The 26,371-nt window shown below is 41.7% G+C and overlaps 1 protein-coding gene across 5 annotated transcripts in view; it reads left to right on the forward strand.

Moving 5' to 3' along the window:
- zic4 (zic family member 4) overlaps positions 1-26,371 on the forward strand; it is a 110,169-nt gene that overhangs the window by 23,697 nt on the left and 60,101 nt on the right. Inside the window, exon 4 of one of the 5 annotated variants that reach the window (XM_077553907.1) lies at positions 24,299-24,475. The exons of the other annotated variants lie outside the window; for them this stretch is intronic. The gene's annotated coding sequence lies outside the window, so the exon portion shown is untranslated. The remainder of the gene's footprint in view (positions 1-24,298; positions 24,476-26,371) is intronic. 5 annotated transcript variants of the gene reach the window in all.

The raw sequence follows: 26,371 nt of genomic DNA on the forward strand, positions 1-26,371 counted from the left end.
GCACCCCCCCCCCCCAATGGAAACAGATTGACTCAGATGTTGCACTTCACCGTGGAAGTTGCTGATGATCACCCCATCCGTAAAAGCAAGCACATTTTGTGACCATATGTGGCTGCTAATGCTCGTTTAAGGACGATTAGGCCAGACTTTTTACTTAAAGATGCTGTGCATATCTCTGGATGCACAGCTTTGTGTTTAGGATTGCATTTTAAATATATGAGGAAGTGATTGAACGACTTGTGTCAGCTGGAGTCTTCGTAACACCTAGAAACCAAAAACAATAATTTTTGGTCACCTCTTGGTTATAAGCAAACAGTAGGAGTGGCATAAATCAGGTCTCCTAAGATGAAGTTGTGGGTTTGTTTCTCAACTCTTGAGTGACTTTTATTTTTATTTCCCCCCCCCCCCCCAACTTTTTATTTTACTCTCTTCCAATTGTAAATTTTACTCTAAAACCGAGTCTATTTGGTCCCACGCTAAATAGAGTCAAATTTTCTCAACAGAATTTACTTATTTATGTGTTTCTCAGGATTATTTATCAGCCCTCATTGCAAAGCATATATAAAGACTCATACATACCACAGAGTTTTGTTTCTTCGGCGGCAACATAGCAATTTGCAAGTTGGAACGCACCCTACTCTTAAGCACTAGTAAAGCCATAATTACAGTAAATATTTGTATGATAAACACTTGTAGGCCATCAGTGCAAAACAATCAATACACTTTTTCCCGCATGACGACCGTCTAATGCCACTTTGCCTTTTATTAACTTAGTGTAGTGTAGTGGACTGTCGTGAACTGAGGACCCCCTGTAATTGGACAGTACAGTCTTTAAAAAAAAAAAAAAAAAGTGTTTTTCTTTCCAAAGGTAACTCGTTGATAGCCCCTCATTGACAAACCGCAAAAGAAGATAGAGCATATGTCGTTGGTAATTGTAGCCCACGGTAGTTGTTTATGACTTGCTCTGAAGCCTAATCATCTCGGGCGCCGACTGTTGTCGAGGATGCCAACCCACTCCATTCAAAATGGCAGCCGGTCATATGAGGCATGCGCCCGCCCGCACAGTCTCGCTCTTTAAACTCCCAACAATGCTCGGCCATATGCCCCTTAGACAGAGCGCCATTCAGCACACCGTTCGCAATGAAAGCGCTTGATTGGAATGAACTGATTGGAAACAGTCGATCCAAAGGGGGCGTGAAAAGGGGGGAAAAAAAGGTGTCTGTACTTCAAAACATCTTGATTGGCCATGTTTTGCGCGGTGTCCAGATCGTCCGTCGCCGACATCAAAGCTGTCGAGCTCCAGCTGAGATGTTTATCTGCTTCCAAGTCTTGAAGCCACCCGGCCAAGAGGATCAATAGTGGGCTCTCGCCATCTGTGTCCCATGCTCGGCTCGATGCAAACGGTCAGCATCCCAGAGTTCATAGTCAGTGGCGCCATTAAACGCAGCCTAGTGTCAGACCGAGAGCATCTCTGTAACTGCTTTGAGGGGGAAAAAAAACCCGGAAACTTCCTCATGTTTGACTCCCAACTAGCTTGCCAGATGTGCCAGGGGTCAGGGGTTAAAGATAAAAGTACCAGGATGTGGCGGTACCCCCACTTGAAGGCAGTTGCAGTGTGCGCATTCCTCACCGGAGGGGGCCGACGAGCCGAGTGCCTTGCGTTTCTTCTTTCCACCGCTCGCAGTCGGAGGCCTCGTTTCGCAGCCGAGAGTTACGACACCGCAACTTCTACTTACTGGCCGTATTTACCAAAAGGTAAAATGTCAGCCGTGTTAAACATAGCGCGGGGAAGTTGTTCGCTGCTCTTAAATTCGCCTCCGACCATCCCTGCAGGGGGCGGCCACCAGACGTGTTAAAATCATACATCTTTTATTACCTAGCAAAATGAAATCATTTAGCACCACATCCGTGATTAGAAACCTTCCAAAGGAAGGTAAAGTGCGTAGCTTAACGGGCCGAGCAGCGAAGAGGGGCAGGACTCGTAGCGTTTCACCCCCTGCCTGCCACACAGCGCCAATAGAGACATCACAACTTGTGTAGGAAAGTCTATTACATCAATGTCCCCCCAGAAATTGGGCTAATTTCACCAAAAATGCTAATACGATTATTTCGAGTGTGTCAAAGGCTTAATAAGTGTGAAAATTGGCCTGTCATATAAGACCTGGGAGCGCTGCTAAATTGCGTGATTACAGCGGCAAAGCCTCGACCTCCCTTATTGTTTCTTTACATATCGTAATCTGCAAAAATTGAAAATAGATCGCATAACTTCATTAGGATTCCTAAAAGTGTTAATATGACAGCGACAACTTTATTTTGCGGTATTATGCTAATAATGAGATTTAGAGGATGTAAAAAGATTACACGTCCCCTTGAGAGCAATTCTCTTATTATTCAATTTGAACTTTAAGGTTGCGGGCTCGCCTCCGAAAACTGTGTATCGGATTGCTTTCACTAAGTCAGTGATGGAAAAATATTAGTATGTTGAACTTTTTACCAAAATGCCTGTTTGTTAATATTAAAGTACTGGAGTGATTTTTCTGCATAATACATTGTAGCTCAACTGTTGTCACCAGTAGCTAGCTAGGCTTTTTTTCTCCCTCGATGGTAATGCAGGTTACCGGGCTACAAAATATTATTAAAAACACAAACTCAGACGCCACGTTTGTTTTCAAATGTGTAACATTTTGTTAGCATTGTAACAATTCCGTAGTCTACATGGATTATTTATTAAATTATATATTTATTTTTTTAGCCATGGCCACTAGGATGTGTTTAGTGAGCCACCTAAATAAAAGAAGCTGCAATTTTGATGCATGTCACGGGGAGGACTAGGAGAGAAAAAAAAAATCATGAAATTGTATCGCTTCAGATCAGAATCAGGTCCCATCCCAATGTGAATATAAATCTCACATATTCCATTTTGGCCAGCGCAAGTGCTGCATTAGCACACAGATTGGATATACTTTGCAACTGTTGACGCTTGTGTAGTTGCGTACATGCAATTTGGAAATTTGCGCATGCGGTTTGTTTTGTGTAAACATCGAGTCCCTCCCTTCAAATGCACATACGGTTTAAGTAGACAGTCAAAAATATTATTAATAGGGGAGGCTTGGCCCTGCACTGCAAAAGCAACCTTTAGATATGACTTCAAAAATAATTTATGAATTGAAATACCCTTTTTTTTTGTGTTATCAGTTTTAAGATTGTAGCATTTTCTTTTAAAAGAGGTGGACTGTGTGTGTGTGTGTGTGTGTGTGATGGCAGGAGGCCATAGCTTGTGTCTGACTTGTTGAAGAGCTTGTGCAGCGCCACTAGATGGCGACACATCCTTCAGGAGAGCTTCGGGACCCCCACCGGAGCCCTGACAAACCCATGAAAGTACAGCACAGGACACCACAGACATGCGCTGAGACCACAACCTAGTCTTCCAGTGGCCTCGCACCCTCGGAGAAGCACAGCCCGCAGAATGTTTTTTTTAGCCATAGTGACAATTATAACCACATTTTGATAGCGTTTGGATTACCCACGAAGATGTAAGTATGTAGAAAATGCCTAGGATTGGAAGGATTGGGTTGGAAGTTTTGTTATGAATATACCACACCAAATAGATGTGATTACAAGTGAAAAATAGATAGCTTTGAAAGTAGAAACAGATTTTGAGAGTATCCAACGGGTAGCCTTATTAAGTGTTGATAAAAGTGGAATAAATTGTTGTGATTGAAGCGCGTTGAAACAATAGTAGCAACCGCGCCCCCCACACCCCCACTGTGGGACCCGTTTTGCTGTTGCCACGCCGACGCGATGTCACCCGTCCTGACACAACATATTTAAGCGCTTGTCCCACAGGAGTCAACTCTTGTCAGTGAACGTTTAATGCTGTGAAATGAGGCACAAGAAAAGAAAGACAACTAGTTTCACTCCATCTCTCGTGCACCGTTTAGCATGCGCCACTCGTGACAGGTAATTGACTTGGAGTGTTTTGCGTCACACTAGTAAATAATGCATCGTTCCACGCGGCCTTTATGAATATTCAGTGTATGTTTGGACAACCGGCGCTTTTTCATTGCGCCAGACTAAATGATTTTTTTTTTTTTTGGTATTAAATCAATTGGTGGCCCTCTTCAATATAAAACGCCCGTCCATTAGAAATACGGCAGTGAATGACCGATTGTTGGGAGTGGGTGCTGCTTGTGAAATATTAAAAGCCTAATATGTCATCTGTCGTGAGTGTCATTTGTCATGGAGTCGTGTCCCGTGGGCGTGCCAAGATTTCCCTCCAATTACTTTTTATTAAGTTCCACACATTTGTTCCCGTTTTTTAATATGCCTGTCGGTCCGTTTTTTATTCCCGCTTTGGCTCCATTAGCAGCTGCCCGTCGTTCTCTTTCTTTCTCCTCCCACCGCTCCCCCCCCCCACCCCCCATTTTCCAAATGACCCAACATCCACGTTTTTCTGTATGGCAGCTGAACTGATTAAGAAGTTGCCTTTTGAGCGCTAATGTATTCCGCTTTTTTTTTTTTTCTCCCTTCCTTACTTGGCCGTTGCTTTATTTCAAGTTTGGAAGTCACGCTCGTTGTGAAAAGCTATTTGGCCTCACAATGTATGATGGATCTTATTAGTCATTCATGCCGGCCTCTGCCTTTATGCTTACATTAACTAACACAAAGAGCCCCCCTACAGGTTAAAGTTTAAATGTGGATTAGCAGATAAAGCAACTCCTGATTAGGTTACCGTGGGGGCTTTAGCGGGGGTAGAAAAAATGGATTTTTTTCCCCCCTTCCCAAACATCTTCACTTGTTCCTTTTCTTCTTCGTACTCCGACTCTCGCTCAGCATGGATGTCTATTTCGCCGCAAAATCTTTGAACAATTATGCAAATGCCAGTACAGCGATGCACAATACAGTATGGAAATGGCGCAGGGAGAAAATGGACTCATTAAGGACAGATGGCATAAGTGCTAGAAGCCATTTGTTATCGACACGGGAAGACTTTCTCATGCCACGTCACCAGTAGAGAAGCAGTTTGTGCTGCTCTGCTTCTTGACTAGTTCAATGTGTTGTATATATTAAAAAATACTTTATTACAGATTAGGAGTGGGATTAAGTGATCAGTAAGAATTTGGGTGGAGAATGATTGATGTGCTATGCACTGCTTGGCCGCAACAAGACAAGAAAAAGGGGACTTTTTTTGGGGAGATTTCTGCTCAATTGTGCTATAGGTTTAAGCATACGATCATTAACAAACAATTAAATTGTGATTCAAAAACCTAGGGATCCATATAATTGAATAAGGGTTCTGTCAAAGTAAGATGGAGTGCATCTCTAGGCAACAACAACAATTCTAAATCCGTTCTTCCTTCGAGTTCTGTTCAATCGGTTCTACGGTTTTACCAAAATCTCGCTAACCAACAAAAGTTAATTCAAATGAAGGGTTCTTTCTGTCAAAACAAAACGGAAGACGACCGACATCCACTACATTTTTATTGTAGTCCTGCATCTGCACCAACAATCAAATCAGTTCTCCAGGTTTCATTCTGCAAACGGGGATCAATTAGAGTTCTGCCAAATTAAATTGGAGTATCCAGCTATGTCCGGCGACTCCTATTTGAAACGGGCAGGTGAACTGTAAATTTGCTTCCTATTCAAGATTGATTCAAGGTGGATGTTGTGGTTTTTATGCAGTCCGACCACCTTTCTTTTCATCTTTGACACCTTTATAGCGCAACCTGCAGTACGCGCCATCATTTCGGCATGTCGTGTGATACGATCCATCGCAAACAGGGTAGCGGAGGGTCTGATGAAATTACACAGGTGCCGATAATACAGACGTTTCATCGTCACATGGCCTGGCATAAAGCGGAGCGGCGGCAAAGATTAGCCCGCGCATATTGAAACCCGCTTTTGAAAGGACATGCGAGACGCATAAAGTGAACAGTGGGGCTTTGCACGTCCAATTAAGATAATTAGTTCTTTCTTCCCTGCTCCTCTCTTATGCTTGAGAAGGATAAGTATTATCACTGAGGCCATGTTAACCCCTGGGTGGCAGAAATATATGAAGATTAAGCTTTGTATGCATCAGTAGTGTAAACGCGGTCAATGCATGGAGGGGGAAGTTAAAGATGGAGAATGTATACTTGATAGCGCCTCTGTTTGGGCCGCGGCTCTCCGTGGACTCGCCCACCATCACTTTCTGAGCCTTCCAAGGTTATTGTCGACTCCACTCTGTGCCTGGCGGCCTCCATATTGCTTGTGGCGAGCAGAGGAGGCAAATAGGCCATCACTTTATTTTTGCACTCATTTTCCTTTGTGATGGATGGCTTTCGTATTGTGTCGTTTGAGAAATGCTCGTCGGAGCAAAGGAAATTAATGGCTTCAAAATTGTACATTCATGTGATGGTGGAATTTGTGTGCAAATGAGCTGATCTAACCAGCTTTGAAAAAGCAAAACATTTTGCCCAGTTTAAATATATATTCAAATAATACAAATTCTTCAACTCTCCCTATGCTATACATTTTCTTAATTAACCTGGGAAATGATTTTATCTTTGCTGATTTTATATATATATATATATATATATGTATATATATATATATATAGGTTTTATATATATATATGTTTTATATATATATATATATATATATATATATATAGGTTTTATATATATATATGTTTTATATATATATATATATATATATATATATATATATATATAGGTTTTATATATATATATATATGTTTTATATATATATATATAAAACCTAACCCAAATTTTTTTTTGCCAGACTTATCACTTTCGGTGATTGAAATCTAATTTACTAACGAGACAAAGTGCAATTTCTCCAGAAATTGCGTGGGAATGCTGAAAAGCTGAATGCTAAGATTTGAATGCATGGGCTTGTTGAAAGATAAACTATGTGAAAATGACAAATTTCTACTTATAGTTAAATGACAAATTAATAAAAGAAAACTTGAACTGCAATCTAAGGTGGGATATAATTATTTCAGAGAAATTATAATCCATTTCCTGATATGATAGTCAGTTAATATCGAACCATCAAAATGTACTTGTTTTATCCAATCACTTTTTTTGGGGGTAAACTCTTGAGTGTTAAGCTGCGAGTGAAGGTGCCTCATAAAAAACAAATCCCCAGAGAAAAAAAAAAGTCACGGAACAAACGAATCAAAGGCTGTGGCATTCAGGACGCCCCCTTTGTTGCATTCACGTTGTCTTTTATGCGGCCGTCCACTATTGTGACAGGACACAGAGACTTCTGAAGGCCACAGACTCTTATTGAATTATTTCTGGGTGAGATGAAGAGCGGCCTGAATGGCATCATTAAAGTTCACCAGTTATAGGAATGCGTGCACGCCGTCTGCAAGCGAGACTAAAAGCTGCGCGTTTTCATGCTCCTTCACAAACCTTTAACCGGCCATGAAAAGATATGACATCAATCCTGGCAAAAACACAAGGGGGCAAATGAATGATGCCATTGTGATGCCTAAAACATCAATCATGCTCAATACTTAGCAAAAACAATGATTTTTTTTTGTTTGCATTTCATTGGTGGCAAACAACACATGTGACCGCCTTAAAATTGTCAACCCTCATTACTCAAAAAGCTGAAGCAAATCAGACCTCGGCCGTGGCCCTGTTGCTAGGCAGCGGACTTCTCTTGACATGGTGGTTAGTTTTTCTTTCATGGCTTGACAAGAGCCCAATGAAAGGAGTTAAGAAAAAGTTGCTTCAAGGCGCTCGGAGGAAGGGGATAATTGGGGCGCCGCGGATTGTGTGGAAACTTTCCGAGCTGGAGACAGAGAGAGTCGGACGCAACCAAATTTTAACTTTTGTACACAAACTTGACCCTCGGGAGCAGCTGAGGGCTCCCCCCACTCCCCTTACCTCGTTTGCCGAGTGCCAACACTAGCTAGCTAGCTAGCTAGCGTCAAAACGGTCAATGCACTTTGGTTGGTTTTACACAGCAGGCATAAGTGCCCAATTCACATGTACAGTAATGCCCTGATCCCATATGACTCTGCTGGGTTTCATGAAACATGTATGCGCCGATTCCCAATTCCACAAGCGTCAATGGGTATCTTTGGCCCAAAAACAAGTCATAGTGAGTTTTTTTCAAGCTGTGACATATAGAACTATTTTCTTAAAATACATAGCTATTCGTTTACGTTTGGACAACTTAGACTGAGGGTCAAGCAGGGCGGTAATAGGTCCCATTTTTTTTTGTCCGTGGTATGACACAGCCAGGGATTGAACCCACAACCACCCAGTCTGAGGGTTTGACACTCTCCCACTGAGCTGAAACAGGAAAGAGGAAAAATGAGGTTAGTAAATATAACGAAAGCAACCACGAGCTAGATTGCACTTTGGATTTTTTTCATACTCGTATTTTTTTCCCATTTATCTTATTACTAAATTATGCAAAATCTTACAATAAGAAAACTCAACTTTTCAACAAGCTTTTGATCTTGGTTAGTAATCATCTTAAAATGTGGAAAATGTTTGTTTTAAAGCCTCACGGTACTTAAAACTGGCTGTGAACACTCAATGCCAAAACTGTTTGAGCAAATACGATAATTAAGTCAAAAGTATCTTAAAATAAGCAGAATGATTCATTTTAAGTATAAATAACTTTTCAAAGCAAAATAAGCTAATTTAGGTTGAATTTAAGAAATTATATCTTACTCAAAATTTCAGTTTAGTGATGACGAAGAAATAAACAAAATTCCATAAACAATATATTAAATAACACATAACCTTTATTTGGCCAGGCCAGACTCGTCCTCTAATTTAGCATATTCAACCATCTTTTAATAGTTTATGCTAGTGGTATTCTTTTCCCCAATTATTATTTCTGCTCTTTGAGAAGGTGCGTGTGTGTATATGCCACCAATCTGTATTTTGATGACACCAAGCTGGCAAGACGATCTGCACTCGCATTGGCAGATTTTTTCACAATACATATATTGCATTTGGAAGAGGCCTGATTCTGATCTGAAGATTTTTTTTTCTTTGTCACAAATGCAAATTGTTCTAGTTGAGAGAAACGAAATTGTGTCACTTGAACCATGTCGTGTAAAGCCTCGGACAAAAACCCAAGACTTGTATTTGTTTTTCATTGGTCTTAGCCAATCTCATGAGTAACGGAAGCAGGTCAAGTCAACAATGTAAAGGGGGCCGAGGTCTTTGGCCCGCCCGAGTGCACACCCAATTTAAAATGCAACCAATTAATGCAGGATTAGCATTCATGCCTATTTACAGTTGCTTTTGTGCTCATTTCTGCACTCCTAACTTCCTCGCAGAGGCGGCGAGGGGCTCTGCTAGCCGGGCTGGGGGTTTGTTTTGGCCGCAAGAGGTGCAGTGAGGTCCATTGTAAGGACACCACCTCTCTCATTATGCCCTCTCAATCAACACCACCGCTCACAGGAAGCCCCTGTAAAGCCCATCTGCCATAGCTAATCTAAAGGCAGCCGCGCGCTAGCGTCTGGGCCCGCTAGCCTCCGCCACATTATTCTCCCATCCCAGGCTTTCGCGTAGGGATCAGCCAAAGCCCATTAAAGTCAATAATGGCCAGAAATGACAGGCTTAGTGAGGATTGGGAAGGAAGTTGAAGACTAGTTTGAGCGGTGAGCTCTGATTTAATAGAGAAAAGCATTTTTTTTTTTTTTAGAGGGTGGTGAAGAAAAAAAATGACCTTCGCTCGCTGTAAAGAATTCTTGAACCTCTCGCCGGGGTTGTTAGCGCCGGTGCTACCATCTGAAGCATTAGCGATCCGGGAGCTCCTTCTGCTTTGATGAAGCTCGGGCGGGATGGGGTGAAAGGGGTGTGTGGAAAGGGCGGGGAGGGTGGGCTGGGGGTTCTTAGGAGTCAGCCTCAGCAATGGGAAAAAAACGACGTTTTGGTTTCACCGTTTTATGATTGAGATCTTTGACTAGACTTAACAAATGAGACTTTTTGGTTACAGTGTTGGTGCATTAAAGCTTAAAATGCACCTGAGTTTGATTTAATCAGTCATTTCGCCAATAGTGATTGAAATTCATCTTGATCCTCGATCCTAATTTGTTGGAAATCAACAGTACTTGGCAACTCACTGAATTAAATGTGCCAAACCAGAAACTTAAGTGAAATTTTTTATTTTATTTTTTTGGGCTGCCATCACGATCACTTCTTAAACATTTGACGCATTTGAGTTGTAGCCAGACATTCTTTGTCCTCGAGTGAGCCCGTCGGCGCATTGTGAAAGGGCCACTTTGTCATGGTCAAGCTTAAGGTTAAACAATTAAAGCTGCCTCCTCAGATCAAGTTAGTGTCAAGTTAGCCATGCAAATGACTAGTTTGCTTGGTAAAAGAGGAGAGAAAAAATAACCCTGACCTGGGTAATGGTTTACTGATCTTCGGCTGCCCATTGCGTGACCCGATTGCTTCAGCCTGAATCCAATCCAGTGCTGGTTATTTATTTATTTATTTATTTATCAGAAGCTGCTATTGGACGTTGAATTTCAGCTACTTTTGGAAAAGACGCTTAAATATCCGGTGTCGCAAGCTGTGACTTGCGGGGGGGGCGGAGGATGTTTAAGCATTCTAAAAAAGAGGATAACACCGATCGCGGCAGTGTTTGGACTGTCCATCCTGGAGTGTTTATTGCACAAAGAAGAAGAAGAAAAAAAGCTTACTCCACTTTGTGCTTGAGCTCAGCCCGAGGATTTTAACAGGATCTGTCACCGGGCCGACAGTGGAGACGGTCGAAGTGAGATTATGTGAAGCAGTTCCACCTCTGCTTAACTACTGTAAAAATTGCTTATACGCCTGTGAAGGAATTGGAATGCCTTCGGGAAGCGGATGATCGGGGGGGGGGGGGCGTTTGCGGTCGGAGCGCTTTGCAACGGGCCCGTCTGATTGGACGCACGGCCCAGACGGGAAGAAACAAGTTAGCGCCGCATGAAAGGCGCCGGCGCTCCTCCCCAAGATTTCTCTCTATTGATCTTGCCGTTAGCGGGACCTTCAAAAACCGCGCTTCCTCTGAGATGTAATGAAGAATTTAAGATGCTCCCAATGCTTTATTGACAAGCGTCTGTAAAAAGATACCATTCATACAAACTGACAGTGGCCTCCGGGGGAAACACTTAAAGAAGTGTTTAATGGTATCGATTTTTATTGTTCGGCGAGCTGTGTGAAACCTTTGACGGTTTTATTGAACGTTTTCAGACACATGCTCTTAAACACCTCGCGCGAGGCGGGGAGAGACTTTCACGTCTTACATTTAATCCATCAAGCAAAAGCGTGCATGGAATCTGACGAAAGCGGGCCTGTGGATAAGTGTACGGCGCCGAGCTCGGCTTTCACACTTTACAGTAGCCGCTTCCTGCGAGAACGCCTCTCATGTCAGGAAGTGGTTTGTTTCTCCACTAAGACGGCTGTGTTAGGACCCTGACAGCCAGTAGAGGCCTCTCAAGACTTCTTGAGAATGTGCTTTGAGGTGAGGTGCAAAACTGCTTTCTTTGGGGGGGAGGCTCCCCCCCCCCCTCACTGATCTTTTCCTCTTCAGAGCCCGAAATGCTCATCTTTGAGCGGTTCATCTGCATGAAGCCGACTTCTCCTCGGCGCGCCGCAAAAGTGCCACCGTGACGAGGCGTCACCCGGCCTTTCTTCCCACATTGTGATTTCTGTATCTGTTGTCATGGCGACGAGACGGGAGCACGGAGATCTAACCTCTGGCTTTAGCTTGGCATCCAGGCCAGGCAGGGAGGGGCGGGGAGGAAAAAAAACACACGCTGGGCTTGTCGGACTGGATGCTGACGATTTGTAGGATTCGTCAAAGGTAAACAAAGGGGACATTTGCTGTGTTATCTGTCAAACTGACTGATTAAATGAAAATAATTCAACTCGATTCAAAAATGTTATTTCGTTCTTTAAAAAAATTAAATGAAAGAGGACGCGAAGAAGTACAATTGATACCTTCCCCTGGTCGACGCAAAAAAAATGATCGACGCAAAATGAATGACAGCGAGCAGTCGAGATGCTTTCAATGTTACAATTAAACAAAATAATTCAACAGCATGACCTTGTGCTATTTATATTCTTCCACTAATTGTGCTTTTATACTCTAGATAAAAAAAAATAAAAAATACAAATAGACTTAGATGATTTAGTTTTATAATCCAGATATATCCACAAACTGACACCATGTGTTGAAATACATCGTTTTTTTTTGTTCTGAAAAAATATTTGTTCCTCTTAATTTGTACTCTACCTTTAAAAAAAAATAATAATAATAAAAAATTGATTTGCATGATAATTGGTAAAATTTCATGATGGGCTTTATATATTATTTTAAGGCCTTTAAACTCCATCAATTCATTACATTTTAAAGTTTTTAGTTGTATAAATATTGGATTAGTGTGATCTCTGTATCCACATCCGAAAACGACGCGAATAGCACGTTTCTGTAAAAGAATTGATTGACAATTGATGCGGTATTAATTGGAATCACTCATTTAAGCTCAGACACTTCAATACTTTTTGTCCTGTGGAAGCAAATGTTTTTCTTTCATGCAGATACATTTCCTTGATCTAGTTTGCTGTACAACACCCCCCTACCAAATACACTCCCAACACCTTCCTGGAGCAGGAAAATGAAAGGTGTCTTTCCTGTACTTCAAACCGAAATCCCAGCATTTACTTGAGGCTGCAAGGCAAAATGAAGTTATTACAATCAAATCAGGAACAGGTCACAATCACTCCCGGGCTTAATGGCGACGGAGTGCCACGGCTAGTTGGAAGGGAAGCCAGCGCAGTTTTCCATTCATTTGGCATCGGGCCCAGATCTCATTCGGCCAAAAAAGTGGACTTAATGCCAACTTCGTCCAAACCAATTAAAACGATTGTGTTACTTTGCCCCTCTGTTATTATGATGTTGATGCAGCTGCATTCACTGAACACCTTAAGTAACCTGCAGTGCCCAATTCTGATTTCATGTCCATCTTTCTAGTTTCATGTATTTTTTTTTTTTGGCAGCTTTCAAATATGGCTGTGTTTGCGCTAGGACTGTAATAACGATTATTTTGTTAATCGATTGCCAATATTTTTGTCGATGAATCGGATACAATTTTTAAAAAAATTCCCTTGTTTCAAATCGACTGTGCAAAAAAATATAAATGAATTATGATTCAGTTTTTCTTTTTGTTACTGGTTTGGTCTGTAACGTGAGGAAATATGTTGATCGTTTTTTTCCAAAAGTAAAAGCAATCGTTTTCTTTTGGTTCAAAATAAATATAATCAGTTTGCTTTAATGAAGGAGTACAGAAATCTGACAATACTGTATTTACAGTAGCGGAAGTGAAATTCCGAGTATTAGAACAATAAAAAAAAAATCTCAAAACTAATTATGGATTAATTTGATAATCGATTAATCATTGCACCTCTAGGTTACATTGACAGAGCACATGAAATGGCAATTTTCCTAATTTTAATGTTATTGACCAAGCATGACTAAATCATGATGAGAAACGAGTTGTGTAAGAAATGACACATTTCTTATTTCTATGGCATCTGGATTAAATTAGCAGGATGTACCCGATTTGTCCACGTACACATTGGCAGACTTGAAACTGATTTTTAATCTCAGTATCCTTTTTCGTGTGCGTTTTGCTTTTCCATCGTTGCTTACACTGCCACAAAATATCAGCACTCCAAAAACCAGGAACTGCCACTTGGATTATGTAGTGTTAATCCAACCTGTGGGAATAATTCTTAAATCCCCTAATATGTTAGCGCAAAAATATTTATTATAATCTGGATAGTTGTTGATCTCTTTGCTCTGATCAGTAGTAATATGTTGTTGCGTTAGTGACACACTTGGAAAGAAGGGGATTGATCTGAGCGCAAAATTCATATTTATTGACATTGGAAAGTATGCTTTGTGTTGTCTCCCGGGCTCCTGGGGGGAAAGTGTGAAATCTAATAGAGGCGTTCTCAAGAGGGGGCCGCTTTGATCAGCGAGTCTCTAAACAAGCAGCCGCTCCCAAGTGAACGGGGATCCATAGCCTCCAACATGTGCTATCTTTGCATCTCCACTGCTGTTTTCGCTAAAGGAGAGTTTTGTATTGGAAACAGCTGAAGCATCTCAGCCCTTTGCCTCAGGCAACATTCTGAAAAGTAGCGTCGAGATGTATGTCAAAAATATTTTCCATGAAGAGGCTCTCTTTTGAATCACCCCCCACCCTCCCACGCCTTCCCCTACTCCACACTCTTGACGTCTGAATTTCACGCCAGAAATGACTAAAAAAATATATTTATTTGCAACAACATGATTGGCGTGAAAATAAGGTAGTGTGTATATATGCTCGGCTGTTTCGAAGGCGGCATGAAACCGCGCTTGCCATATCCGCTGAGTGATAATACGTGGTGTTGCTGGCAATTTACACAGGATGCTAATAATTAGGTATGAAAACGAATGGAGTTGGGGGGGCAAAAAATAGGCCTGGAAGCCGCAGAAGTGCTTTGGTGTGCTGAAGCTCTCCAAGATGTGAAGTGGGCACTGTTGGCTCGGCACAACGCGCCAACTCTTGCTGTGGCTCCTCTCACACCGTCCAAGGTCACGCACAAGCTGGCTCGGTCCCCACAAGCGCGACTTATCAGGCCGCATCCAAAAAAAAAAAAAAGTTCTCTGCAGTAATTCTGATTAGATTGTCGAAGAGGAAAATAAGTCCAAACATTCCGAATTAATTAGGGCGAAACTCCAGGTCTTCCTTTTTATTGCTTACCCTTAACTTCCTTGTTTGAATGATCCAATTACCTGAAGGTGCTGCAGGCTTGCTGCAAGGGCCACCAAAAGAGACCAACACATTTCACAGCTTTTCTGTTTTAACATAATCAGCATTTTTCTTTTTCGCACTGGCTTTGGCACGCATCGATGCTCCAGCGTGTCTGTGCGTGTGTGCGTGCGTACGGGATGACTTACCAAAAACCACCAGCCTGACTTTTGCAAAACTTTAGGGTTGGGCGCGTTGGCCAAAAATGAACCCAATCCATCTTGTGGTGGATCTGCTGAGCTTGCTTTTTTTGACATGTGCACTGACTAAGCTATGTTCCCCATCACACTTTTTACGGTGGTGCCATTTACAAATTTGGAAGATTTTGTCGATGCAGGAGGTTTACGTCGATTAATCGGATGGCTGATCTAATTTGCAGATATCTTTTTTTTTTTAAATCGGTGCTGCTTCAGATTTTTTTTCTTTTCTTCCGCTACCCTCCAAAAAGGCAACAAAAAACCCTGCAAATTTTTGGTAATTTTTTCCCCGTCACACTAAGTTAAACAAATATTCAAGGAAAAAGTATTGACAGTCAAATTAACCTGTAATTAGCATTTTTTTATAGTGTTAGGGGACCCAAAACATTTTTGGGGGGGTTAAATTCCAAAGTTCCTTTAACGCCACCATTTTTTAAATTAATGGCCGCCCCTTACTTGGAAAGCCTGTAACTGGGGGGATTCCAGTCGCAATGCCAGCAGACACGTCCATGTCAAAATTCAGCAGTAACAAATTTAATAATAATGCATATATTTGTGGTGAATTGTATTCTACAATTTTAAACTTAATGTTAAAGATTAGATAGCTCTTAATATGAAAAGAGAAATGCAAAGCTGTCACTAATGTCTTACAAATGCAATTATGCCATCTAGTGGCAGAATTATGACCAACATAAATCAATATCACACTTGTTTTTTTGTTTTTTTTTTACAGTTCAGTACATCTTTTTAATTTAATTATATTTTATGAATTATTATGAAATTACTGTATCAATGACTAAAAGATGCCACTCGTATTTCTATTAGTTTATTTATTTTTTCACTTTTATGTTAACAAGAGTAAATTGTTAGCTTAGAACGGATTTAAAATGTGCGATTAATCGTGAAAATATTGACCTCATGCGATTAATTACAATAAATTAATACATAAACATTTTTATGGGATTATAATAACCTTTAGTTTATATAGGGAACATTGATCAATTCCTGAATGGCCTCCTTGAAGAGAGTGACACTTACATGGAAAACAGCTTCTGCAAGTCCCAGGGGGGTTAAGAAACCACTGTTGTGGTACGACCATGCGGCCGTGACGCCGGGCTAAACCTACTTAACCACTTCCTTCGTTTTGGATGCACTTTGACAAACAGCCCTGCTCCTCGCTGCTTACGACACGTTGCCTGAACATTAACGCCAACACGCTGTGGGACGGTCCGCTGGACAGCGACTTGACTGATGGCTCTATTAGACGTCATCCAGTCCGAGACCGGGCCTTTCTCCAGACCGGACCTGATGGGCTAAGGAGGGGGGGGGGGGGGGGGACTAAGTGGAGGTTCTAAACACACCAGCAAGCACATTGAGAGATGCACTGCACACAAAAATAAATTCATGGGAGGGAAGGGCCTCGCTTGAGCGCACTTACAAGAACCTGGAACGGAAGTAGCGAGGATTTAGCCATGCTTCACCTTTTTGTAGCCGCCTGCAACAATGGCTTAGACAAATACAACACCCAGCTGATCCGCACCCCTCCGATTCTGCTTCTGTGGCGGCTTGTTCCCGGGACCACCGTGAAACATTGGGGGGGGACCGCTGAAAGGCTGGATCCCGATAATCAGCTCGGAAGGGGGGGTGGAAAACACAATTCATATCGGCGCTCTCCCCGCCAAAGCAACCACTGGAGCAGGAAATGACAGTGGATGTTTTAATCTTCAAACGTTGAGCACCACTCTCCCTCAGGCTAGATGGAAGGATCTGCTCAAATGTGACGACACTGCCTTCACATTTTTTTTTCTTCACATAAGGGGAGGGTGGGGGGGGGAGAGAAATCCTTTATAAATGTCTATTCAACTGCAAAGATGGTTCTAAGAACGTCACCAGAGACTCTCTCGTCCTCATTTCGCACCGCAAAGCTCATCTGTGGGTGAGCTTGTCGAGATCCTGACTGTACTGGCTCTTCAGGCCCGGCTTGGGTGACACTATAAACACCTCGCCCCCACCACCACCACCCCCGCTACCCCACCCTTGTTCTCTGGAACCTGTCATCCACGGCTGCCTGCTCCCTTCCAACAGGACTCAAATGGCTGAAATGACATGACAATTATTTCCCAACACCTCTCAATGGCTATGTTGCTCCCTTTGAGCACGACCAGTCCTAAATCGGATTCAAGATTTAATCAAAGCAGCAAGTTTAGAACAGAGTAAAACGGATGACACCAAAGAAAATGGAGTATCTCTGGCCTAGATTCCAGTCACAACGAGCTCAATTTATCAACGTCAATAGGTGTGGCGTTTCCAAGACAGAAGAGCATGCATATTAATTGAAAATAATCAGATTAAGCTACTTGTATTTGACATTTTCAAATGGGCACTTTATCTTCATGTCGGGCCGAGATGCAAGACTGTACAAATCCCGAGATCGCCACTTAATTGCATGTTATCACCTCCTGATTGCCTCGACGTTATACAAGACGGTATGGTAATTACTCTGTGCGTCGTGACGTCGCTAGCTAGCCTTGGGGCCGCAGCAACTGGGTCTGGACATCTGGGGGGGCGTGATTCCAAGTTTTTAGTGTTGATTCGATCAGACATTTTGAAATTTAGTCTCCGTTTTAGGCCCAATTTCAATCACACTTGTTAGTTTTGTATCATAGTTAGTCAACCTTATCCCATTTTTATTTAGTCGACGACAAGTCGAGCATTTTAGTTTTTATTTTAGTCCAAGAAAACATAATTTTATTTGTCAAATTTTAGTCAACAGAAACTGTTAACATTTTAGTCTGAGGTGGCAAACCCAGGTCCAGAAAGTAAAAACCCCGCCACACTTTGGCTTTAGCCATTGATGCTAGCTAGCTAGCTCCCTAGTAGGTAAACGAGCACCATGGGAGCTGGCTAGGGAGCTAGCTAGCTAGCACCAGGGTCTAAAGCCAAACTGTGGCAGGGTTTTTACTTCCTGGACCTGGAATTGCCACCTCTAGTTTTAGTCGGGACAATCGTTTTACCCTTTTATATTTTTTGTCATTAGATAATATTGAACATTTTCATCTAATCTAAAACTATTTCACATAAAATGTTCTCTCATCTTTTTGGTTTAAAACAACTTCACACACAATTACAGCATATCAACAAGTGGCTAGTATCACTCCATGCTACAAGCTAGCAAGTTAGCTAGCATTAGTTAGCGGTCAGATTAACATTGTTTGAACATTAGCCTATTGCTGTTGCATTAATGTTACATTGCACTCGCTAGCTGCAGATTTGAAAGGGTGTGTGTCGCCGTGTGTTAGTGACTGATTAGCAGAGACAGCATTTTACAAAATTTCCATCTCGCTTTTGTTTGTGAACTAAAATGTCCATAGATTTGTCCAGTCTTTATTTAAGTAAGATACATTTTCGTCTAGTCTTTATTAGTAGATGAAAATTCATACTGATTTAGCCACAATTATTGTTTATTAATGGGGCTTTTAGTCTAGTCTAGTTTTCGTCCGGTGAAAATTGTGTGTTGATGAAAATATTTTTATTTAGTTTTTGTTAACAGAATTAACACCGGTCAGGATTAGACATCGTACGTCACTGACGGCGCAGTATTCCACCATCAAATACCAAACTGGGAATATAAAGCTTGACGTTGGAAGTGGCCCTCATGGTGTCACTGCCGCCCAGTTCCGTGAACAGATGCACTGTAGGCCAGCTGGCTGTACCCCCCCCCCCCACACCCTCTCACCACCCGCCTCTCCCCTCTAAAGCCCCCGGAGGAAACACAGCTTTGCGGGCCGCCGTCATATGTTTTCAACGTTTGTACAACGGCTGATAAATGTAATGTAAAAGCGGGCTTTGTGTGCAGGCGTAGTGGGGGTTGACTGTGATTGCTGGTAATAACTGACTAATAGAATAAAGCAATAACGGCGAGGCCTTGGGGCTGAGAACGTTGCGACGGCAGTTTCATACCGCAGATTTATCATCGTATGGAAATTTGCCTTCCCGTCTGAAGGAGCGCCGCCGCCGCCGTGAGAGCGCGTTGGCCCCGCTGACTGGAGGTGCTCCTTGCCAGGACGCTTCATAACTCATAAAGTCCCCGTGTACGCTGACGTGACGAGCTGAGAAGTGACAGGCTACGATAATGCTTATTTGCGGCAGGCTTCGTTGACAAATGATGAAATACACGGCCACACTTGTTGCATGGCCTGCTATTGTGTTCGTTCAAAAATGGCTCATTTGCATTGTTGCATTGTTTAAATAATCCGAGCTTTGTACGCTTTTAATAAATATGTAGAATTCATTACTTTGAGCATTTGCTGTAAGATTGATTCGTACTTATTTATGAAGATCTCATTAAAAACTTAACGCCACAATATTTTTCATAGACCAGCACAGTTTTCTTTATGTTTTGCTTTTCCCCCCTTTTGCTGTTGTTTTGATTTGCTTTGGTTCTTGAAGATCTATTTTCCCAAAACTCTGCAACACGACATTCTTAATTATTTTTGCTTTATAACTTTACCATTTCTCTGAGTGACACGCCAAACCAATGTTCCTTCGTGGCTTATTTTGCGTATAATGTGAGAAGGCCTATGATAGGAATATTAATTAGGCCCATCTATGACAGTCAGATAATAACAATGTCAGGCATCTGAATGGATTCCGTGACCTGTAAAAGGGCCTATTCACAATCTCCAGTCTGCCATAGTTCATTCTTTTGGCCACAGGCAGCAGACTTTTTCACAACCTTTTTTTTTTTCTTCTTTTTTCTTAAACACCCCAATTGTCCCGCACTGAAACACTGTGACTGAAGTCTCTTGGGGTATACAAATATGTCAAAATTGAAGTTCAGCTCCCATTCTCATTCTTTTTTTGACCCTTTCACTCTAGTACATTTTCTGAAAAGATGCCAATTAAGGCGTATCCCTTTTCCTGAAAAGCTGTCTTTTAATTACATGACATGGATCACAAACATCAAAGTAGATGAGACAAAACCCCAATGTTAACTCACAATAATGTGTTGTTGAACTTTACAAAAAAAAAAGGAGGCCGATAAAGTCCTTTTAAGCATAAAAATATTGTAACTTTGTTGTGTGTGCAGTATAATGGTAATTATCTCTTAGGATGGTGAATGTCTGGCAGATTGATCTGAAATGAGAAACATTTGGCTTGTGATCGTGCAAAAAGTCTACTTTGGGATTTGTGGAAAATTATGCACAGTACTAATGTACACACCATTTTTATTTTTTATTTTTTTAAATGAGTTCAAATCGTCAACCCTTCCCGCCAGCCAAGAGTAAGTCCTCTCTTTTCGAATAGACTTGACCAGTTAAAAGATTTTGCCCATTGTCAATATTATCCCATTTGCAGATATTTTATGTCGTCATGACACAATGAATGATTTAAGCTGCCTTTGTAGTAACCATCCAATAAAGATGGGAATTTGAAAGTATTATTAATTTACTATGTGGAAAGTATTATTAATTTACTATGTGGAAGAATCAGTGATCAGTTTTTAATCTCATTCACTCCCAGCCATTTTCACTGAAGCAACCCCCTTTGCTCCCAGCTGTTTTGCTGGATTTTGACTGATTTTCCCGTTTTGCAGCAATTAGCTTTAGAATCCAGCTAAGTTTCATCATTTTGTGCAAATCTGTTTAAAAGAGTGGGGGGAAACAGCTTTTTTTGCAACATGGCCCTGTTTGATCTCTTATACTCTGCTGCCAACTGCTGGCCGTTTTTGTAATAACTACCATTGCTAAGAGCAAATGAGTTAACTTAAATGGGTTAACTCAGATTTCGATGCCAGTAACGTATGTCGGATTTTCTTGTAGCTTTAATGTAGTTCCGCTTCTTATGTGTTCATGTTGTTTAGACTGCAAACGACTTGATTCAATGGTGCTTCTTTTGCATTCAGCATAGTTCAACATTTTTAGCAATCAAGTGATCAATTTAATAGGATGATTTTAAATCAATGGGAATCTCTCCTAAATGTTATGAGCTCTCATTTTGGTGTTGTCATGAATTTCTGGTCCTACGAGGGAGTCATAACCGAAATTTATAAAGATTGTACGTCTATCACTAAACTATGCTAGGGCAATAGTACAGTCATGAATACTGTAAATATTTGTATCTATCACCCAAAGTGCTAAATACAAAACGATTTAAAAAAAATATATTGACGTACAGTGGTAATTGAGTGTGACTTTTTGCGCCATGTGATGACATAAATCAAAGAATCCTCATTTACAATCATAGGCCAGTTGAGTAAATCAACAGCACCTCTGCTGTTTGCAGCCAAGTAGTGCCTTCCATTTTGCTTCAGTTGCTCCAAGACATTACACATCAATCAGCAATCAATTCCACACACATCTAAACGGCCAACCAATCAATTACCAAGCCCATCCCTATTAGCCATTAAATACTCATGAAACCCTTGTCAGCTGACAAATCTGTTCAAGGGAGTGAAATTGCAGCCAAACCTCTTGTGGGATAAATAAGTTTGAATATTTAGAGTCGTAAGAGAATAAACCTCAGTACTCAGCATAAATCAACACATCACACCACACACTCTCACTGTATTAAAAAAATAAATAAAATATTTGAATCAGCTCAAAGAGGCCTTTTGCCTCCTCATTTCAGGAGCACTTAGCGTCGTGTTGGGGTCTCTGAGCTGGCAGGCATGTGGCTAGTGGCAGTGGACCGCGGTGAACAAGTTAAATCAACCCCACGCCAACTCGACCTCATGTCGTCACACGAGATAGTGGGGGGGCAAAAAAAAAAAAAAAGGCCAACGACGCATGCAATGAGGGAAATCCAACATTGAGCTGGTGTGGCAGCCCCCCCGCCACTGCTCCCAGAATGCCTTCAATAAGTCAGCCAAGGAGAGCAGAGAGGACGGCCATGGATCAGATGGCTGACTGGATGTAGAAGGCAGGAAGGATTTGTCTTCCACTTCCTTATAGAGATTGTCCAAATGTGGCAAGCACCTCCTTGTTGTTTTAGCACCATCAATCGTGCCCAGAGTGGACTCATCGAATGAGGAGCTGATGACTCCTGACTCCTGTCACCAAGAGAGGTTACCATCCACCTCAGACTGTCTGCCCCCCCCCCCCCCCCACACACACACACACACCCATTTTGTTACACAGTATGGTGTTAAGGCATAGTGTTGTAGAGGTAATGCGTTATGTCACCAACTGCCTAAGGAAGGGCGTGATAGTTAAATTCATACGATTGTTGATGATTTTAGGGATTAGTTTAATCGTGTCTTAAGCAATTGAGGAAGAACGGAGTCAGGAGAGTTGCTATTCGTTCACTCAATTTGTACTGTAGTTGGAGCCCCCAACATGGTGTCATATTGGCATCGGGCCACCATAAATGTTGGTCCTTGCTACTGTTAGATATTATTAACATTTAAATTCTTTATTTTCATATATTAATCATTGTTATACATTATTAACATTTTAATTCTTTATATTAACCATGTCGAAATGTTTTGTAGATGTGAGGTAATGTTGAACTCAGTATAATTTGACCTTAACCTAAGCTGGTAAATTGTTTGGTCTAAAAAAAAATCCTTCTCGGCGTTCTGTGCGAAAACACATTTGGTCCTTGAGAACAGAATCTGTCTCGAACACACACCCCTGACCCTGAGTCTGTTTTCGCCATCGCTCACGGAAAAGTACCCAGAGAGTATGTTTTGTTTACAAATGAAAGAGAGGCGGTCTGTTTAACTATAAGAAGCCATTTTACACGCGGAAGAGACACATTCGGCACTCTGAAATTCCACCTGTTACGTGATGTTTGGAGCCTGTCACGATGTCCAGAGATCTCTGTTTTTTAATAAATCATCTTGCAAAGGTGTTTTTTCTTACATTAAATCTGTCTTCAAATTTTTGGAACACGCAAAGAGGACAAAATATATTTTATTCCTCTTCACTACTCATTGCCAAAATCATTAAGGTTGGATTTGCACTCCATGGTTCAATTGATACAAGTGCAACTGTTTTTGCTCTCCAGTGACACAATTCGGATATGCGTCATGGCAGCGTAAACAAACAAAAAAAACACATATCAGATGTTTTCAAATCAGAATCAGGCCTCAAATTGGGATAAAATTCCGATATGTCAATTGGCAGACCAGCCCCCATCAACATGACCTTGACAAAATTCAAAATACGTGCGACGTTTACACACCCATGTTTGCCCAACAACACAAATACGCATCATAACACTATAAATCAAAACTACAGATTATTAAATTTGGGAGGAAGAAATGAATATTTGTACTGTAATTTCTGGACTGCAGTCACAGTAGTGGTACAGTATAACAAGAACAAAAATTACAGCGCTTGACGAGGCAATTGCGTCAAATGGCTAAATGAAATCTGTTCTTAAAAGTGCTTGCCAGTAACACGGCAGTAAAGGTGCATTAATAACACGGCTGTACAAAAATAACCAGCCTACTATAGCAGCAAAGTCAGTCATTACCGGCAATTCTTGTGCCATCGTCCTCCTCCTGCGTACTACGTAAAACTATTGAAGTCCTCTTCCTCAGTGTCAAAAAACTTCTCTTCCTCTTCGTCAGTGTCAGAATTGAACAGGTCGATTGCCTTTAACTTAAATGCAGCATCTTTTGCCCTTCTACATTTCTTTTCCATAATGAGGCCGCAAACCATCTCGCTCACGTTCTGTCTCTCCTACTGTATTTAGGCTCTCTTGGTTTCTTATGCTCTGCCTGGCGCCCCTTCATGACCTGGTGGATAAGCCGCTCCGTTGTATTAGCCGCAGGGTCGAATGCAAGTGAGAAAAGTAGCGTCTTATAACCTGGAAATTACAGTATTTGTTGTCGTTTGCTTCCATGTTTCCGTTTGTGGGGGCAACTTGAGCATCTCCACATAAGGGTGTTATACACTATTCAGTATAAACACAGCAACTGCATGGAAATAGCTATTAAATCGGAATTGGGCCGTGGGAACTGCAGTTCAAATCAAAATCATTGAAAGAAACATTGTAGACATCATTTCAAAGCTTCAGCCAAGTTGGTTTCCAGCAGTAATGAAAGATGAGTGTCAGTCAAGCAGGACCCTCCCTGCTGTCCGACATTAAAATAGGAGCCCTAGGCAGTCTGTCTGTGTGTGTCGTTCACGGGGTCGTCGGGGTGATCGCCCCGACCGGCAGCCGACCACCTGCTTTGCTTGTTCACGCTGTCACTGGTGCCCTTTTTTGGTGCTTGCTGCCTCTTTAAGAGTTTAGCTATGCCTTTGATGTGGCCTTTGAATTTCAGGAATACGCAGTGGATCAATAAGGGCCCGGGAACTTCAAAGCGTTGGCCGCAGTCACCTGCTGCTCCCCGCCATTCCAAATCGTGACGCGTTTCCAATCAGGACTGAACAAACAACCTCCTGCCACATGAAATGTTGGCACCTGGATCAGACCGCAAATATCCAAACGGCCACTTGAGGTGCGCTCTCGTTTGATACCTTTTCTGTATTTTCAAAGTGACAACATGCAAGGCTTTTAAATGTACCCTTAAAATTTGTTTTATAATTCCGCACACATGCTCTCTTCAAAGCCTTCCGATTAACGCTTGATAATCTCCAAGCTCCATAACGGTTTAACACCTCACTTAGATGTCTCTAATATGCCACTCGTCTCTCCAACACGAAACATTTTTGAAATATTTTTTTCCCCTCCCAAATCGAACCTAAGTGGCTGCTAAGTTCAAAGAAGCAGATTGTAAAGCATGTTATGGAAATAAACCCACTACTGATTATCCTTTAAATCTCCCACCGCCACCCCCCCCACCCCTTCCCAAAAAAATGTCTGCCATGATGAAATGACTATCCTTTTATTACATTCTTCTCCCTTAATCCTGCTCAATTTATTAGAGGGGGAGTGCCTCTCCACAACAATGCCAAAACTCATTTCCATGGGAGCCCACACGGCATGGTGTCCACCAAGGCACAGACAACTGATTTCCTATGCAAAGGTCCTTTTGTATGGGGGGAGGGTGAATCAGGGGGCACTTTTATTACAAATGACTTCAGTATTTTGTTTGGGGGCTGAGCCAGCATGACTCCTGCTTTCACACTTTAATTTGGTCCGATGCAGGTGCGTGGCTAATTGCAGGTGTTGCACCAGTCAAGCGAGGTACACACACGCTCTAAAAACAGTTGGGTCAAAAGTAACCAATTATGGATTAAAAAATGGACCGATCTACTTTATGGGTCAATTTGACCCAACTGTCTCGGTTGTTTTTTTTTTTATATATATACAAAATGACCCAATTTTTGACTAAAGTAAAGAATCTGAAGTTGTTTTACACTAAAAGACCCATTTCTTGACTGACTTGAGTTGGGTCACATTCACCCATAGTTGGGTTATTTTTGACCCAACTGTTTTTAGACTGCACATGCAATTTGGTCGAAGCATCTCCCTCGCTTTATGATCAGCTTCGATTGTTGGATGTAAAAAAAAAAAATCATCCTGAGTGATTATCCTGTGGTGCGGGGGTCTTTAGATCAGTCCGAGAAGCAACCAGACAATGATCGTAAATGTTAAACCTGTTCAATATTTTTCATCGTAAATCCTTGTATGTGGTCAAGTTAGTTACCAGGTAAGCTAATGCTTAGCCTAGCTTCTATTTCTTCTACTTCCTATTGTTCTTTGTGTTATATGGCAATCTAGATTCTCTGGTGCACCTTGCTGCCTCAAACTGGTTAGTCCTGGTATTACTTTTTCTTTTTTTTTCTTTTTTGGTATGTGCGTGCGTGTGAGTGTGTACTCATTAATTCACCTAAAACCTAATAAAAATCCCATACCGTTCACCTAAACCGAATACTTCAGAAACCCAAGCTAGAGTTGTGAGGTAGTCAGGAGAACCGAGGAAGGATCAAAGAAAAGAAAGGAAAGTGAAATCCAGCACAGGGTCCTGGTATTACAATAGACTTGGTTTTGAGCAGGAGAATAAATCACATCATCACTCAATTGAGTAAATTGAGAAAAATGTCCGTTTCTGCAAAGACATTTTTAAAGTAACGTTTTTTAGTCCGTTTTTCCCTTTTGCATTGACCCTTCTTTACTTCTGTTTTTAAGAGGGAGAAAAAAAGCAACTTCTTAATGAAACCTTACTCTCCAAATCCCAAATGAGAGGAAATTACTCAAGTGATTATGAAACTGTTGGCAGTATAGAAATCAAGGTGCAAAGAATGGATCCAGGAGAGAGGGAGGGCTCGGGCAATTTGTTCTCAATGGACAGCCGATGAAGAGGAGGCAAGTTAGTCTTCTGTCTGAAGGGGTCCCCTCGGAAAGCTAATTCCAGTTAATGGCCATTGACTGGGGGGGGTGGGGGGGTGGG

This window comes from Vanacampus margaritifer, chromosome 20 (genome assembly GCF_051991255.1).
Source record: "Vanacampus margaritifer isolate UIUO_Vmar chromosome 20, RoL_Vmar_1.0, whole genome shotgun sequence".
Lineage (NCBI taxonomy): Eukaryota > Metazoa > Chordata > Actinopteri > Syngnathiformes > Syngnathidae > Vanacampus > Vanacampus margaritifer.